The 17,664-nt window shown below is 45.1% G+C and overlaps 1 protein-coding gene across 8 annotated transcripts in view; it reads right to left on the bottom strand.

Annotated features, from left to right (window-relative positions):
• Window positions 1–10,597, bottom strand: part of SIPA1L3 (signal induced proliferation associated 1 like 3) — a 244,966-nt gene extending 234,369 nt beyond the window's left edge. For 6 of the 8 annotated variants that reach the window (XM_036012982.1, XM_036012984.1, XM_036012986.1 and 3 more), the window contains exon 1: window positions 9,933–10,083. The gene's annotated coding sequence lies outside the window, so the exon portion shown is untranslated. Of the gene's footprint in view, window positions 1–9,932; window positions 10,084–10,418 lie in introns of those variants that run through there. The other 2 variants (XM_036012983.1, XM_028529115.2) reach the window with 1 other exon arrangement.
• Window positions 10,598–17,664: the final 7,067 nt, after the last annotated feature.

Here is a 17,664-nt window from a genome sequence, read left to right as displayed (position 1 = left end):
GGGGGTGATGCGACACGCAAATGCAAGAGGTGCTGCAGGCCTTCTCCCAAGTCCAGACCATCACCCCCAGACTTCCACCCACAGCTTGGGCCTCCAAAGTCCCGGCACACACTCCTGTGGACAGTCCAAGCTGGGCACTCTTCTGGCTACTATGCCCAGTTACTGATCCAGAATGCTCACAAGTTCTGCCTGACCCTGGAGAGCACCCCATCACATGAAGTCATGCCGAACACTGGCAACAGTCCAGGGGTGCCCTTCCCTCTGTAGCTATCTGAGATTTCAAAACTGGTGGCACCAAGATGCAGAAAGCCAAAGAAGGACTAATGCCACCCTAGGTAAGGTCCCAATAGCAAGAAACAGCCTCTTGTCAGGCTTAACAGCAACACTAAGCACAGGGCTGTGGATGGGGCAGGGGTCTTGCACTCATTGGTGTCACTGACATTGTTGGGCCAGTCATCAAAAGAGAAGTGTGGGATGCAGGAAAGTGCTCTGACCACTCACCCCGGGGCAAGAAAGGATTGGTAAGATTCCTTGGGCTCCAAAATGGGAGCTATTAGGCTGAACTTCATAAAATTGGCAATGTTCAACCATTCTTGATCCACAAAAAAGCAATTTCACATGTTTAACCTAATGTAAGCCAGGAAACTCACTCAAACAATGCACTGTCAAGGAACTGGTCATGGGTAAGAGCCTGGGATAGTGGTAGTCTCCGGGGAAGGGAACTGGGTTGCCTTATTTTTGTTCCTTTGTTTCCACGCATGTGTGGTCACTATTCAAATTTAATGAAGCGTAATAACTCAATCAACCCTGTCATGTCTTCCCATCTCAGGAAAACAAGCAAACAAACCAACCCGTACTGGATCCTAAGTGATCTGTAAACCTGTCACCTCTCTGTCCCCATCCCCTCCTACTCTCTCCTTCTCCACTTTGCTCCAGTCACACGGGCCTCCTTGGGAGCTCCTACTTCTTACCAGGCCCACGGTTTCAGGGCCTTTGCACTGGCTGCTCCCTCCGCCCAGACATCCCTGCTGCTCACACACAGTCTCACCTCCTTTAGGTCTGTACTCATGTCACCTTCCCAGGGAGGCCATCCCTGGCCACCCAGTCTAAAATTTTAACACCTCTATCCCAATACCTCATACCCCTTTCCCTGCTTAATTTCTTCCACTTAGCACTTATAATCACCTAACATAGCATACATTTTACTTATCTTGTTCACCCGTCTGAATCCTCCAGTTAAATGAGAGACCCATTCAAACAGCATTGTCTGCTTTGCTCACTGCTATATCCCTAGTACCTAGAAGAGTGCTCAGCTGGGTGGATACCTGAAATTTAAAAATCAGATGCAGCCCTGGCTGGTGTGGCTCAGTGGACTGAGTGCCAGCCTGCAAACCAAAGAGTCAACCAAAGAGTCGCAGGTCTGATTCCCAGTCAGGGCACATGCCTGAGTTGCAGCCGAGTCCCCAGTAGGGGCAAGCAAGAGACAATCACACATTGATGTGTCCTTCCTTGTCTTTCTCCCTCCCTCCCCCTCTATCTAAAAATAAATTAAAAAATAAAATCTTTAAAAATCAAATGCAGCATGAGTATTTGGAGCTTGCTGCCCACAGATCCAACATGTACAGCTCCACATTGGAAACACTGAAAAAAATTCAAGCTGCTGAAACTGGTGACAATGCTCCTAACATTCTCTCCACCCTGGACTCACTTCAGAGCCTTGGAAAGAAAAAGAAAGAACAAAACTAAAAGGAAAAAGTTTGAGGAAGCCAGAGGGGCTGCAGAACTCCCATCTTCCTCCCCACACACCAAGAATGTGATGTACAGACATGGGGTTAGTGCTCCTGTTTCCATCAACCATCGCTACCTACTTGGCAAGCAAACAATAAACAGAAACCCCCAAATGAAGGTGCACTCTTTTCCTGCCCCTTCCACACAAGGATTTCTGCCACACACTGATTCACTGTTCACTTATAAACCCCAAAAGAACAAATGCAATAGGAGCCTCTAGTCATGATGCAGGGGCTAGGGGGTGGGGTGGCAGGTGTTTGCTGTAAAGAAGTTTTAATAATTGCTGGGTTGATGTAAAATATCATCAGGTCTATCATCAGGTCTAAGGCACTGTCACAAGCCACATCTTGCCCCGGTCCTTCTGCTATCAAAGTGTCAGAACAGAAAGGGGGCACTTTCCCTGCCCTCCACTGCAGTGCTCAAGGCAAATCAAAAGCTGGATTCTGGTTCTGTGTGGGACCTTAACAAAGCACCATCAGTGGAAGTATCTGTGCACGTCTCTCCTGAGGGGCAAATGGGAGAGGATCTGAGGATCTTGTTGGAACTCGTCCTTGGAAAAAATGTAGGAGGGAACCCATGGTCAGGTGCCGGAGGGAAACATCTTAGGAAAGAGGGACTCAGCAAACTGACTCAGAGGGTCAACGCCACTGTGGCCAGTACTCAGAGCAGCAGGGGAGGCATGTGGCCACTGGAGCCTCACAGATGTCCTCAGTGCTACCAGATGCTACTTTACCAAAGCATTTCTGAAGCCATGGGTCAAATATTGGCTCATTTCACAAAGAGAAAAAAACCCTGTGTTTACTGTGCAAATGGATGGAACAGAGACAGGGAATTCTCCCACACATACACTTGGGCTTGAAACACACAAATGCTGAGTGAAATTTGTTGTACTGGATACTTGTCTCTAACTTTTCGTGATGAGCCATTTCAAACACACAAAGGTGTGGAAAGACAAGTATAATAAATCCCCACTGGCCAGCTTCAACAATTACCAACTCATGGTCAATCTTACTTCATCTCCTTATTTGCTCAAACACTTGTCCCCTCCACTCCCTGCCGTCCATATTATTTTGAAGCAAATCCCAGACATCTTAAGAATTTGTAGGTATCTCAGAAGGTATGTCTTAAAAGACAAGGTTTTATTTTTTAAAAGAAGAACCACAGTATCATTATCACATCTAAAAAATTAACAAAAACTCATAATATCAAATATCCAGTTCATTTTTGTATTTTAAAGAAAAGGGAAGTATAGGTTCCCAAATTATTAAAAAAAAAAAAAAAAAAAAGCCCAAGCCCAGAGAGGTGTTCATGCCCAGAGGCTGGAACTAGTCTGTATGGTCCTGGTTTGTCCACCTCACTCATCCATGTGTCCATCTGTGGAGAGACCACAGACTGAGTGTTTAAGAGCCTGAAGTTTGGAGCCAGAGGCCTGGGTTTGAATCCTGGCTTTGACACTCACCAGCTTTGTGACGTGCACTTCTCAGGACTTTAGTATCCTTATATGGAAATGGGAATAATAACAGTACCTACCCCATACGGTAGTTCTGAGGATTAAACAAGATATATAATACCTGAAAAGCAGACACAGCAGTGCCTTATACACAATAAGAATTCAGTGAATGCTGGTTAGTATCATTAATTCAGCCAAAAGACATTTACTGAGCAATGCCAGGTGTCGTCCAACAGTAGGAGATAGAGTGGTGAGGTTAAAACTCTTGTGAATCACCACCTGGGGACATAAACAGACTCAGAATTTCCAGCACCTGCCTTATTTGGGTAGGAAGGCCCAGATTCATCCTGCCCCTGAGATGGGGAACCCTGAACAAAGGGAGTAACTAAAAGTCTAGAACAATGACTCCCAAAGAGTTGACACAGGAAAGCACTGTGACATCCCTCTCTCCATGTCCCTATCCAGCAATGCCTCTCTGGATCACAGCAAGGGCAAGATGCATAAACAGAGTAAACCCTGCTGTTGCTGAGCTCACAGGAAGACACCACATTGCTTCCACAGGAGGCTACAGCTGAGAGGAACAGAGTCAGCAGACAGAGAAAAGAGGCTTCATGCCCAAAGAAGCCACTTAGAAATGAAATTTCAACAGGCTGGTCCCTTTTATTGCTTTCCTCATTCTTGCTGCCTATCTTCCTCCTCAGCCCCCCAAACTGCACTATGTCCTGGGAAGTAAGACCTGTTTTCACCAAACCTAGAGCTCAGCTTAAGGGGTAGACCTGTCAGTCGCTCTGGTCTAAACCAGCATTCCAGCACCAACAAACTCAAGGGTCAATGCTGACAAACTCTGGGAATCCATTTTGTGTGGGGAGTCCTTCCTATGATTTTCACTGCGTAAAACTCAAACTCCACTCCCTCAAACACCATCTAATGCAGCACATACTATAGTATGGTCTTCGGACCTGACTTCAAATTCTGCCTAACCCTGAGCAAGTGGCTCCTCATCACCAAACATCTATACAATGGGGGTAATCATAGTCCCTGCCACCTCAGAACACAAGGCACACAACCCCAAGCACTAAGGGCAGTGCCTGAAGGTGTCTCTAATGGACAGCAGCTGCGAAGTTAGCTGTACCTGCCTATAATAAATATGCTTTTCACCACTCATCCGCCCTTATTCACCGAGATAAAACAGATGGCACCCCTGATTTACGTGTGAGTCTCATACCCTAGACCCACACTGTCCAATACAAGTGGCTAATGAGCAAATGAAAAGTGGCCAGTACAAATGGAAATGTACTGAAAGTGTAAAATGCGCCCTGGCTATGTGGCTCAGTTGATTGGGGCATCATCCTTTAAACCAAAGGGTGGTGGGTTTGATTCCCAGTCAGGGTACATACCCAGGTTGTGGGATCAATCCCCAGTTGGGGCACATATGAGAACACAACCAATCGATGTTTCTTTCTCACATCGATGTTTCTTCCTCTCCCTTCTTCTCTCATGATAATTTTTAAAAAATGTCCTCAGGGGAGGATTAAAAAAATTAATAAAATACAAGTGTAAAATGCACTGTATTTCAAAGACTTCATGTGGACAAAAAGAAAGTAAAATATCTCAATAATCTTTATATCGATTACATGTTGAAATGATAATGTGTTGGACGAATTAAAATATATTAGTAAAATTAGTTTTCTGTTTCTTTTGATTTTTTAAAATGTGGCCACTACAAATTTTAAATTACAGACATGGTCCACACTAGTGGCTAGCACTGTATTTCTGATGGACACACTCCCAAGACCTTTGAGACCAGTGTCTGCTTACTCACCTTCACACGTCAGTGGCTAGCATGGTGCCCTGAACACAGGCTAGGTAAAAAAAAATGTTTCAAAGACAGCTGGATGAAAGATGTTTTCCATACTCCTGGTCTTAAAAGTGCCCACTACTGTCCTCACATCTAACCAGGACTGCTCCATTCAAAATATTTAACAACTAGTAAGGTCCAGGACATACTGAAAGGGACACAGTCATGCTGGCTGAAGCAAGGTCCTGGGCCACACAACACCTGAGATGCTGGACTGTATTTGTATAGTTTAACAATCCATAATGCTGGTTTGATGCTTAGAAGTACTCTTTCCCCTGCCAGCCCAAATCACCTTGCAAAGCTCACCCACATGGGACATTCTCCTTGTTAACTATCCTTCGACATCTGGCCTGTTTCTTGTTAACCTGTGTCTGGCGTGGGAGCCAAGTGGCCAACCTTGTTTTAAGGATAGGCTCTGCTGCAGAGCCTTCAGTTCTACAACAACCAAACATTCCAACAGAAATTACCCCACTGCATTTGTCAGTAGAAACAATACCACCGTATATCCAGACCAGTCTTGCTGCCACATGAATTAGGTACTAGATATACTGAATTTTTGGACTGTAAGACACACCAGACCATAAGACGCACCTAGGTTTTAGAGGAGGAAAATAGGAAAAAAATTTTTGAAGCAAAAAATGTGGTAAAATATTTAATAACATAAATAACATAGGCCGCTGTCCCCTCTCCACACAGAGAGCCAGGTAAGCTACATTTGGACTATAAGACGCACCCCCCCCCCCATTTGGGGGGAGTGCATTTTATAGTCCAAAAAATACGGTAGTCTGTAGGGCTTCGTGTCAAACAACACAGAGAAGACACTGCCTCGACTTCCTGAACTTGCCTCAGCCTAGTGAAGAGGGCCTGGGAAGAGAGGGAGTTAGGTATGAGGGTGAGGGAGTCTGAAGCCAGCTTCCTCACTTACAATGTGAGACCCATAAACTTAACTATTTCATTGGACTCGTGAGGATTAACTGAGGAAAAGTGTGAAATGCTGAGAAAAACAACTACCACATAGTACGCACTAGGTAAACATTAGCTGCTTTTATTATCATTATTATTTTATAAAATTAAAGTAGCATTGCCCTGGCTGGCGTAGCTCAGTGGATTGAGCGCGGGCTGCAAACCAAAGTGTCGCAGGTTCGATTCCCAGTGAGGGCATATGCCTGGGTTGCAGGCCATGACCCCCAGCAACCGCACATTGATGTTTCTCTCTCTCTCTCCCTTCCCTCTCTAAAAATAAATAAATAAAATCTTTAAAAAAAAAAGTAGCATGAACTTAATAAATGGGAATTTGTCCTTCTCCAGCCACAGGGATACTGTTTTTGCAGCCATCTCCTTCCTACTCTGGGCCTTCGCACTGTTGTTCCCTCCATCTGGAATGTTCCACCCCCACCTCTTGACACAGCTGATGTCCCTCGTTCATTCAGGTCTCTCAGCTCATGTGCCTTTCCTAACCATTCAAGCTAAAGTTACCACCCCTTCCTCACAACCAGCCTGCTCCAGCAGCCATGTTCTAGCCTGTAAAACCATCTGAAATCACCTGGTTTACTTCGTCTCCCCAGCTAGAATGTAAACCCTAAGAGAGCAAGGATATTGTCTGTCCTGGTCTCTGTCTAGGGTTTGTGCTTTTAGCCACTATGCTACACTACCTATGTACCAGAATACTTACTGGGTGTGTTTATGAAGGTAAAATACCAGAAACAACCTAAAAGTCCAGCAACAGAGGAATAGAGCAAGGTCTCTCCATATTTAGAAGAACGTGAGTCTAACTGTTAGAATGAGTCAGATCTGCATATGACTTGAAGGGAGATGCCCTATCACAGTCATTGAAAAACTCAAGTTACAAATACGTGCGGCTTGATTCCTACCCTCCTTTTTAGGAGTGGTGAGGGAGAAGGAACAAAACAATCAATACACACATTTATACATCCTTTGAAGCACAGAGATGGCCATCCACCCAACTCCCCAAGGGAAGAGAGCATATCCATTTTGTTCACTGCTAAGTCTCCAAGCCCTAATAGTAGATACTTGGTAAATACTTGCTGTTTCAATGAATGGTTATCTCTAGAGGAGGGATTTTAGATGGAGGATGGCACCCATTATTTTCCTCATACATCTCTGTATTGTTTGACATATTATAATGAAGATGCATTTCTTGCATAACTTTTTAAAAGGCAAGTTCAATCCATTCTCACACACAAAAAGTTAGGCTGTGACCACCGCAATCCTCAGAAACAGGAGGAACATCAGTCCTGTGGAAAGCGCCACACCCTCTCACTCTACCCACTAAAAACAAACACTTTAAAGGAAATGACTGTTTAATTCTTTTATTAAACATGAATACATTTAATTTCGATTTTGTGAGTTAAATACATAACAAGGTTAAGCTGTTACCATAACCTGTGTCATTTTTTAAACCTAAGTTTGAAATATACTAGCAAAATCTATTTTACAGAAAAAAAGGGCACCAATCACACTGCACATTCTAAATTCCATTTTTGATTTACTACCTAATAACTGCAATGTCTGAAAAATAGGTTCACATTTAAATCTTAGACCATTCCACACAGACTGCAAAAAAACCATGTTGCTGTTGTCACTAACAAAACAAAAAATTTTTTAAATGTCACTGCTTTACTTCATCAGATGAAATAAACACTCACGTAAATTCAGTGGCCATCACAAATTTAATCGAAAGCACAGGTTCCCACCATGAAACCACAATGACAGGTTCTGGATAACAGACTCAACCTAAATGGGCATCTGATAAATTCCCTTCCCAGCCTTTTTCCGGGTATGTGCTGCCACCGAAATGCCAGGGAGGACCTTCCCATACAGGACATTTAACCCGCTGACAAGGTGTAACTTTTCAGAAAGGAATGAACAACTCAGCCAAGCTCTGCCAGGCTAAAACTATAGAAATGGGTCCCCTGAAAGCAAGGCTTTGCTTGATGCCACACCTGTGGCCACTGCAGTCTGTCCAAATCTATATCAACTTCTCTGCTCCCCACTAACACAATGTTTTGAATACATTAATCCTTGGTGACTTTAACAACCCCCCCAAAAAACTCAACAGTCAGAAAAGGCCACCTCCAGTTGCCCAGGGGGCCCTTCAGTACCCACAAGATGGGAGATCAAAGTGGGCCAAAGAAATGATGTTTCTAGAAAATCATCTGGACCTTGCCACTCAAATAGACCTTGGAAGGCCGAGTGAGAAAAGCCAACTCCCAAATTTCTGGGTTGGGCAACTGGGTCAGTGTTGGTCCATTTGCCAAGATGGTGACTACTGGTTCTGGGAAAAGGAGATTAGATTGAATATGTTGAGTTCATGGTACCCACGGGACAATCACCAGGGGACATCAAGGAGCTCAGGGGGCCAAGAAGGTGTTGAGACAGAGTCAACTGCTGACAGGAAGCACAGGAGTGAATGTTCTGGCTTGAGGGAAGAAGGGTGTGTGACCGAGCAGGGGTCTGCTGATAGCAGGTCGGCACCTCTTTCTTTTCAGGCCCTTATACAGCAGTGTGTTCCACAATTTAAACTTAATGAACAAAAATGGGGGAGGGAGTGAGAGCAATAACATTGTCACTGCCCTGCCCTATAAACAAGCAGCAAAGGCCTATCAAGAAAAACAAGATACATTTATTAAGTGCTTATTATGCACCAGGCTCTGTGGTAAACACTAAACATGAATTATCTCCTGGGATCATCAAAACAATCCTGGCATAAAAGTCCGATGACTGCCACTTCGCAGAAGGGGTACTGAGGTTAGGAGTGAACTGTGGGGGAGCTCAGGGCTGTCATGTCACAGCCTACAGTCAAGCAGTCTCTGGACCAGATGGAGAACATTGAAGAAAAACAATTATTTTATATAAGAGCTGTTACTTAGTGAGAGAATACAATCTTAGCAAATCTTACAGCCCTCTGAGGCTGATATTGTTATCCCATATTACAAATGAGGAACATGAGGCTTCAGGACAGGAAGTCAACTAGACCAGTTTTGAATCTGGCCCACTGGGGAAGACTAAGGCTATTGCCAGAGCCCCACCCTCAAAGGGTCTCTGGGACACTGGAAAAACGCTGAATGGGACCATTTATTAAAAGCTTTGTGCCAGCTGCTCTTCTAAACGCTTTACACATTGTATTTGCATTGCATCCTCAAAACAACTCTGTAAGGTGACCATAAAAAAATCCCCATTTTATAGACCAAGGCACAGGTGGGCAAAGTCAATTCACAAGATCACACAGCTGGTAAATGGCAGAGCCTAAATGTGAATTAGGTTCTCTTTGCTTCCCAAACCAAAGCTCGTAACAAAATTTCAGCTAACAGTAGCCACTGTTAGCTGACAACTATGGACTCCGCTTTTTACATGCACACCCTCAACTAACCCTATGTGGTCACTAATACCTTCACTCCATTTCTCCGGAGCTAACAATAACGCAAACAAATAATCGCCAGATATCAACATCTCAACAGCAAACGAAAGATACTCTTCTTCACCCGTTTGACCAAAAGGGGAAACGGAGGTTCGGCACGGTTTTCCTAGGTCGCAACTCCGGAGTGGCAGAGCCATGACGCGAACCCACTGCACCCTGACTCCCACTCATGTTCTTCCGCACAGCGCCGGGTAGTAGGTCTGGAAAGTTGAGCCACGCGGGACCGAGTTCGGCAGGTCCCGAGGGCGCGAGTCCCCGCGCCGCCGCCGCCACCACAACCGGTGCTCACCCCCGTTCGTCCGCCGGGTCTCCCGCTCGTGCTGACCCTCGGGGTCCGAGTAGACACCGATACCCCACCACCCTTGAGTGAGGCCGCCCCTGCTCCTGGAGGCACATACCTAGGCTTCCCCGCTGCCAGCCCTGCGGGACCCACGACCCCGACGTCCGGCCCCGCACCGTTTGCTAGAGGCGCAGCCAGCTCTGGTGGCCCGAGTGACTTCCAGGCAGCCCACTTCCAAGCCGCTTCGCGCGAGACCTCCTGGGAACTGTAGTCTTTCCCTAGGGGGCAGCAAACTGAAGAGGGGGAAAAAAAAAAAAAAAAAAAAGGGCCTGGCGCGCAGGTGCTGCCGGGAGCAGTAGGCGCAGCACCGCACCACCTTCTGGGAATGGTAGTTTACCTGTCACCTCCGTGCAGCTCCAGTCCCCAGAGCACTTCCGCAGCCCCGCAGGGAGTAAAGGATGGAGGCGTGTCTTCTGCAGACTCCAACCCTGTTGCCACGCTCCTCGCTCCACAAGGACAGCTTTTCGCTTTCTTCCAGCCCTGTCTGCCTCCTTCTCTTTGGCAGCTCTTTTCCCTCCCTCTCCGCTAGGCTCGAGGTACTTACCCCTAGGGCGCAAGGTTGGGGAGAAGCTGGGACAGCACAGCACTGCGTTAGACCTCCAATTGACTGGTGCGGTGGAGGAGGGCGTCTGTGCGCGCTCGCGCACGCGCGCTCGCCTGCCAACTCCAGTCTAAATTGCCGCCGGCCGGGTGGGAAGGACTGCTTTTACTTCAGCGCGCGCGCGCGCGCGCGCTAAGTCGCGCGCTGGGCTTTTTACTGCCGACCGCGCGCTAGTGCGCACGCGTGCTCACACCCCCTCGTTGGAGTCAGTCAGCCAGGCACGGGGTTAGGGGTCTAACCGTTGTGTCCCGGGAGTCCTGGGGCACCATCCCCTAAGGTCGCTTCTCAGGCACTCCTAGGTCTGGTTCGCCACATAGGAGCTTCTGGGTGTGCCACCACACACGTCGTAGCCATCCTTTGTTGAGAGCCCTGTTGTCGCAGGTAATAGGCGCGGCCCCGGATTTGAAAAGGCGGAGACGGCCTCCTTCCCAACCACGCGGAAGGCCAGTACGTCCAAATGTGTGTGGACTCAAGTGTGGTAGCCATTCCCCGGCTTAGACACTTCCAGAGCTTTGCTTCGAGGGGAGCCTCAGTACCACCACCCAGGAAGCTGCCCAGAGGCCATTATCTACTGACCGTTCGTTGATCATACATTCTGAGGGAAACTAGTGTTTGTTGAGTATCTATGGCCTAGGAAATTCCGTCCAAATTCAGCCCACCTCTTCACATAATAAATATCCAATCCGTCCCCCCCCCCCCCCCCCCCCCGCCTTAAATGGATGTTGCTACTCCTATTGCATAGGGTTTTACCCAAGGAATTGGCTGGAATTGCAAGGACCTCTGGTCAAACCTAGTCAGTCCCCTTTCCACATCATCCGTCCTTCCAAGATGATCAGTAAGACTTGAAGCTGGCAAGCGTATATTTCTTCTTGGGAGAGGGTAGGAGTCGTTCATTTGCTGATCCAGTAAACAAATACATTAAGCACAGGAGACAGGAGAAATCAAGACCGAGTGGGTTCCTACCCTAAAGGAGCCAAGTCCAGTATGTATATCAGACCACAGCGGACAGTGACCATCTAAATCAGTACTACCTAATAGAGATATAATCCAAGCCACATATGCAATTTCAAATTTTACATTAAAAATAAAAAGAAACAGCTCTGGCCTGTGTGGCTCAGTTGGTTTGGAGGATTGTCCTGGTTCCATTCCGGGCCAGGAAACATGCATAGGTTTCAGGTTCAATCCCACTCAGGCTGCTGACCTAATTGCTTGCTCTCTCTTTCTCTCCCCCCACCCACCCCTGTCTCCCTCTCTCCTCTCCCTCTCTCCCTCCCTCTCTCTCTCTTTCTCTCTCTCTCTCTCTGCGCCCCACTTCTCTAGAGTCAATGAGTATGTCCTCTGTATAGATAAGAAAAAAATAAGTGAAATTAATTTAAATACTTTATCTAACCCAATATATCCAAAATAAGTTATGTCTAATAAAAAAAGATTCACATTGCTTCAATTTTGAAATTTTAGTTAAATAAAATTAAAACAGGCATTAACAAAGATATTCATTTGTGGCATGGGTTGTCATAGCAAAAGGTTGGACCCTATCCAATGTCCACTAATAGAAATTTGGATAATAAATAAATGATAGTTTGGCCACACAGTGGAAACCATGCAACTGTTGGAAAATGAGACAAAGCTATGTATATTAATATGAGTTCATCTCTAGAATATGTTGAGAAAAATGTTCAGAACCATGTATAAAGCATGCTACCATTTGTATAAGAAAATGAATATTTTTTACATATATGCTTTTGTATGTGCAGAAAAATATAAAGACAACCAGTGTACCTTTGTGAAGGGGAAGCAGGCAGGTGATCAGGTGTGAAAAGGTGACTTTCTTTTCATTATATGCTCCTTAATATGTTTTGAATATCTTTACCATGTCCCTTTTTTTAAAGATTTTATTTATTTATTTTTAGAGAGGGGAGGGAGGGGGAGAGAGAGAGAAAGAGAGAGAGAGAGAGAGAGAAACATCAATGTACAGCTGTTGGGGGTCGTGGCCTGCAACCCAGGCATGTACCCTGACTGGGAATTGAACCTGCGACACTTTGGTTTGCAGCCCGCCCTCAATCCACTGAGCTATGCCAGGCAGGGCTACCATGTCCCTTTTTAAAAGTTGTTTAGTAATTAAATGGAGGGTGATAGCTAAGCCATAGGATCATTTTAAGAATTAAAGTAAACAACTTATAAAATTCCTGCCTACCCCCTTACAACTTAATCAATTCTGGATGCTATCATTACTCCCAGGTAACTCTTCAATCAATAGAAACTAGTCCACCCTGATAATGTATCTTTGTTAGCCTGAAAATTATTTCTTTCTGTAAAGATGGTAAAGTTTATTCTACCTGTGAAGTCACCTGTAAGGCCAGAGTAGCATTCCAGGCCCTAGGAAGAGATTTGGGCTCCTTATCAGTAATATCACTCAAAAAAGTATAAGTAAGTAACCCAACATTGACCTCTGGCTTTACAGTCCCTCTGACATTGTAGCCAACTCATTAGGCCTTTCTAATGCCAGCTGGGCTTTCTGCACCCCTGTCCCCAAACATGAGAGCCACCTGCAAAGCTGTGGGATCCATGCAGGGCCCTACCTCAAAGAGTAACACACATCACCCTTCTTGTTATATGTACTCATTGCACTTTGTTCTTTGCCTACTTAAAACTGAATCACTAGTCCTGGCTGGTGTGGCTCAGTGGATTGAGCATGGGCACTGGTTGGATTCCAGTCAGGGCACATGTCTGGGTTGCGGGCCAGGTCCCCATTAGGGGGTGTGTGAGAGGCAACCACACATTGATGTTTCTTTCCCTCTTTCTTCCTCCCTTCCCCTCTCTCTAAAAATAAATGAATAAAATCTTTAAAAAATCATATGGAAAATTGAATCACTAGCATGATTTCATGTTTTAAGATTGAGAAGTTGCAGAAAGCTTCAAAGACTAATAAAATCAGAATTTCTATTGTAATAAATTATATGACTATTCTTTGATGTATGCCCTCCCTGCTGAACTGTAAGCTGTTTGGGGCAACAACTGTATACCCTCACACTCCTATAACAGAGCATGTGGAGCCAATGAAGAATCAAAAGGAGCCCGGGGGGCCAATAGTGTTGTGTAGTGCCCCCTAGAGCTAATTCTCTATTACAAAGGCAGAGCTAAGGGATGTTGGCCTTCCAACCTACCTGCCACTGACAGTATGTCGGAGTGGGCTGCAGCTAAGAAAAAGGATGTAGTGCCAGTGTCAGTGCACAGTCACAAACCTGGTTTGTTGCCATAGTCAAAACGACATACCATGTCTCAGCCCCAAATACTGATCCCTACCCCCAAGTTGACTGGAAGGCTTGAATTCTCCCATTAGATCATCTTTGAGTTATTAAGGTATATAAAAAAAAGTCAAGACCATTGGAATTAAGGCATCTGGAGTTCATTCTAGACTTGCTTTTAAGGACAGGTAATGGGATTAGGGAATCAAATGGGGATTTTAGAAATTTCCTCTGACGACTACCTAAGGAAGCTGATGTATGGGATGGGAGAGAGTGGCAAAACAAATAAATAAACAGAGGTTTGAGGTTTGAAAGCCTTTTTCATTAACCACCAAGGAATGTGCTCCCAAAGGGTCCCAACCACTTACTTTTTGTAAACTGGTCAAGAGACATTGGACCCAGAGGAGATATATGGAGCAATGGAAACTGATGGCAGTGATTGTAAATTTGTTGCTAATGATGCCTCTCTCAGCAGCTCTGGGGCCTCAAGGAACTAGTGAGGTAAATTTGAGCTGTGGGGCCTGGCCTATAGGGCCATCTACTAATGTGCAGGATATGAAGCAGATCCTACTGGCTCCTGAAAGGTGGTGCCTTTGCAGCAAGTGCAGGGTTTCAGAAGAACAGGATGTAAAAAGATAAGGTAGGAAGGCAGGATTCAGCTTTGGGGAAAGTGAAAGGAAACAGAAGGGATGCTGATGTTTGACAGCCAGTCCCCAGTTCCCATTTGTAGATTTGTAGGTCAAAGAGCTTCCTTAGCATCAGATAGAAGAGTCTCTTCCTGATTCTGTCTGATATGGAGAAAATCCTGAAATGTGGATTGCATCTTAGTCTTGAATCTGTGTAGCCTTGAACACTGCTCTTCTCTGAATTCACGTTCCTTGTATTCATAATGGAGTTGATATCTGTCCTTAAGAATTCTTTCAAGAACTGATGAAGCAATTGATATGAAACCTTTTTGTAGGCTCTAATCCATTCTACAGATGAGATGATGATACATTTTGCTTGCTCCTTTGCCCAAAATCCAGCTGTGAAGACTCTGGCAACACAGGGCCTAGGCTTAGCCATAATAGAGGGTGGGTTCTGCTGACCTTGCCTTAGGAGGCCCAGGACAAACTGGTCAGGAACTCTTAACAGCGCTCCAAACCAGTGGTCCTTGGAAAAACTGTGAGGTAAGAGCTGAAAAGCTTGTTAAGAGTCAGATTTTTGAGTACTGCCCTCGGAGTTTCCAATTCAGTGGGTCTGGGGTGGGGCCCAGTAGTTTGCATTTCTAACAAGTTCCCAAGTGATGCTGACACTCCTGACCTGAGAATCACACTTTGGGGAGTCACTTCTTTTTTTATTTTAATATATTTTATTGATTATGCTATTAAAGTTGACCCATCTCCTTGTTTATTCCCCTCCACCCTCCATGCACCTTTCACCAGCATTCTCCCTCCCCTTAGTTCATGTCCATGGTCGTACATATAAGTTCTTTGGCTTCTCCATTTCCTATACTATTCTTAACCTCCCCGTATCTATTTTGTACCATTTATGCTTACTCCCTGTACCTTTTTCCCCATTCTCCCCACACCCCTCCCCAGTGAAACCCTCGATGTGCTCTCCATTTCTGTGATTCTGTTTCTGTTCTAGTGGTTTGCTTAGTTCATATTTGTTTTTGTTTAGATTCAGTTGATGATAGTTGTGAGTTTGTCGTTATTTTACTGTTCATATTTTTGATCATCTTCTTTTTCTTAGATAAGTCCCTTTAACATTTCATATAATAAGGGGTTGGTGATGATGAACTCCTTTAACTTGACCTTATCTTGGAGGAACTTTATTTGCCCTTCCATTTTAAATGATAGCTTTACTGGATAGAGTAATCTTGGATGTAGGTCCTTGCCGTTCATGACTTTGAATACTTCTTTCCAGCTCCTTATTGCCTTCAAGGTTTCTTTTGGGAAATCAGCTGATAATTTTATGGGAACTCCTTTGTAGGAAACAGTCTCCTTTTCTCTTGCTGCTTTTAAGATTCTTTCCTTATCTTTTGTCTTGGGGTAATGTAAGTATGATGTGCCTTGGTGTGTGCTTCCTTGGGTCCAACTTCTTTGGGACTCTCTGAGCTTCCTGGACTTTCTGGAAGTCTATTTCCTTTGCCAGGTTTGGGGAGTTCTCCTTCATTATGTGTTCAATTTCTTGCTTTTCCTCTTCTCCTTCAAACACTCCCATGATTTGGATGTTGGAATGTTTAAAGTTGTCCTGGAGGTTCCTAAGCCTCTCCTAATGTTTTTGAATTCTTGTTTCTTCATTATTTTCTGGTTGAATGTTTATTTCTTCCTTTTGTCCAAATTGTTGGTTTGGGTGCTGCTTTCCTTTCCTTCACTGTTGGTTCCCTGTATATTTTGCTTTGTTTCACTTTGCATAGCCTTTACTTCTGTCTCTATTTTGTAACCATCGTGAACCACTTCTGTGAGCATCCCTATTACCAGTGTTTTGAACTCTGTATCCGATAGGTTGTCTCTCTCTTCATTGCTTAGTTCTATTTTTGGAGCTTTGATCTGTTCTTACATTTGGGGCATTTTTTTTTTGTCTTGGTACAGTTGTTACATTGTAAGGGGTGGAGCCTTAGGTATTCACCAGGGCAGGGCAACCCAGGCCTCTGTGTTGTGGCACTGTACATGGGGGAGGGGTCCACGAGAGAACAGTGCCAATTGCTCAGCTCTTGGCCACCTTTTAGTCACTTCCCCCACTTCCTACAAGCAAATTGCGCCCTTCTGGTGCTGATTCCCGGGTGTGCGGGTTTGTATAAGTTTTAGGACCCCATGGGCCTCTCCAACAAACTCTTCTGTGAGGCTTGGAGTTTCTCCTACTGCCGAAACCCCCACAGGTCTTCATAGCCAGAGATTTTTGAGGCTTTCTTTCCCCGCACTGAACCCTAGGTTGTGCAGTCTGTCTCGTTCCCCAGTTGTTCCTCCTTGTTTATCCATACGCGAATGTGGGACCTCCCGGTCCCCCAGTCCCAGCTGCCACCTTACCTGCCCTGGTCCTCTAGCCGCTGCCTTGCCATGTGTCCTCTCCACCCTGGCTGCCTGTCTCTGGCCCTCCTACCAGTCTGAATAAATGTTTCTTCTTTAACTCTTTGGTTGTCGGATTTCCCTACAATTCAATTTTCTGGCAGTTCTGGTTTTTTGTTTCTGAATTTCTTGTCCTTCTTTTGGTTGTGGGAGGAGGCAAAGTGGATCAACCTCAGCCTCCATCTTGGCTGGAAGTCCTAGGGAGTCACTTCTTGAAACTGAAAGTTCACCAGTCTCCTTCATCTGTCAGGCACAAGGATGGCCTCACTTCCATTGCCCTCTGCTGGCCAGACTATAAACTTAAGTGATGTTTCCAGAACAAAAGGAAAGTACTAAGTATCAGCTGGAAGGAAATAAATACTTGTCTGACAAACAAACCAGTCTAAAAACAGCAATCACAATAATTGTTTGTTGCTTCAGAGTATACTTTAAAGAGTATTAACAGAATTATTTGATCTTTGCAGCAATCCTGTGAAGGCAACACTTGCATTTTCAGTTTACAAATGAGGAAAACCAGCCCATTGTCTGGCCAGTAAAGAGAGACTCCCTGTGGGAGAGGGCTTATTAAAAGTAGGATTTTCTCTGGCCAGGGGGTTAAGTTACTTTGAGTGTCATTCTGTACACCAAAAGGTTGAAAGTTTGATCCCTGGTCAGGGCACATAACTGGGTTGTGGGTTTGATCCCCATTCAGTGTGTATGTGGGAGGCAATGGATCAATGTTTTTCTCACATCGATGTTTCTTTCTCTCTTTCTCTCTCAAGTCAATGAACATATCCTCTTCTCTATGAGGGTTAAAAAATGTAGGATGTATTCACAATCCAACTGAAAAAAGTGAAGGTTTATTCTTATGAAGGTCAAAGATGAGAGAGTGGAAAAGAGGATGATAGATGATTT

This window comes from Phyllostomus discolor, chromosome 12 (assembly GCF_004126475.2).
Source record: "Phyllostomus discolor isolate MPI-MPIP mPhyDis1 chromosome 12, mPhyDis1.pri.v3, whole genome shotgun sequence".
NCBI classification, from domain to species: domain Eukaryota; kingdom Metazoa; phylum Chordata; class Mammalia; order Chiroptera; family Phyllostomidae; genus Phyllostomus; species Phyllostomus discolor.
This window is presented reverse-complemented; position numbering and strand designations above follow the sequence as displayed.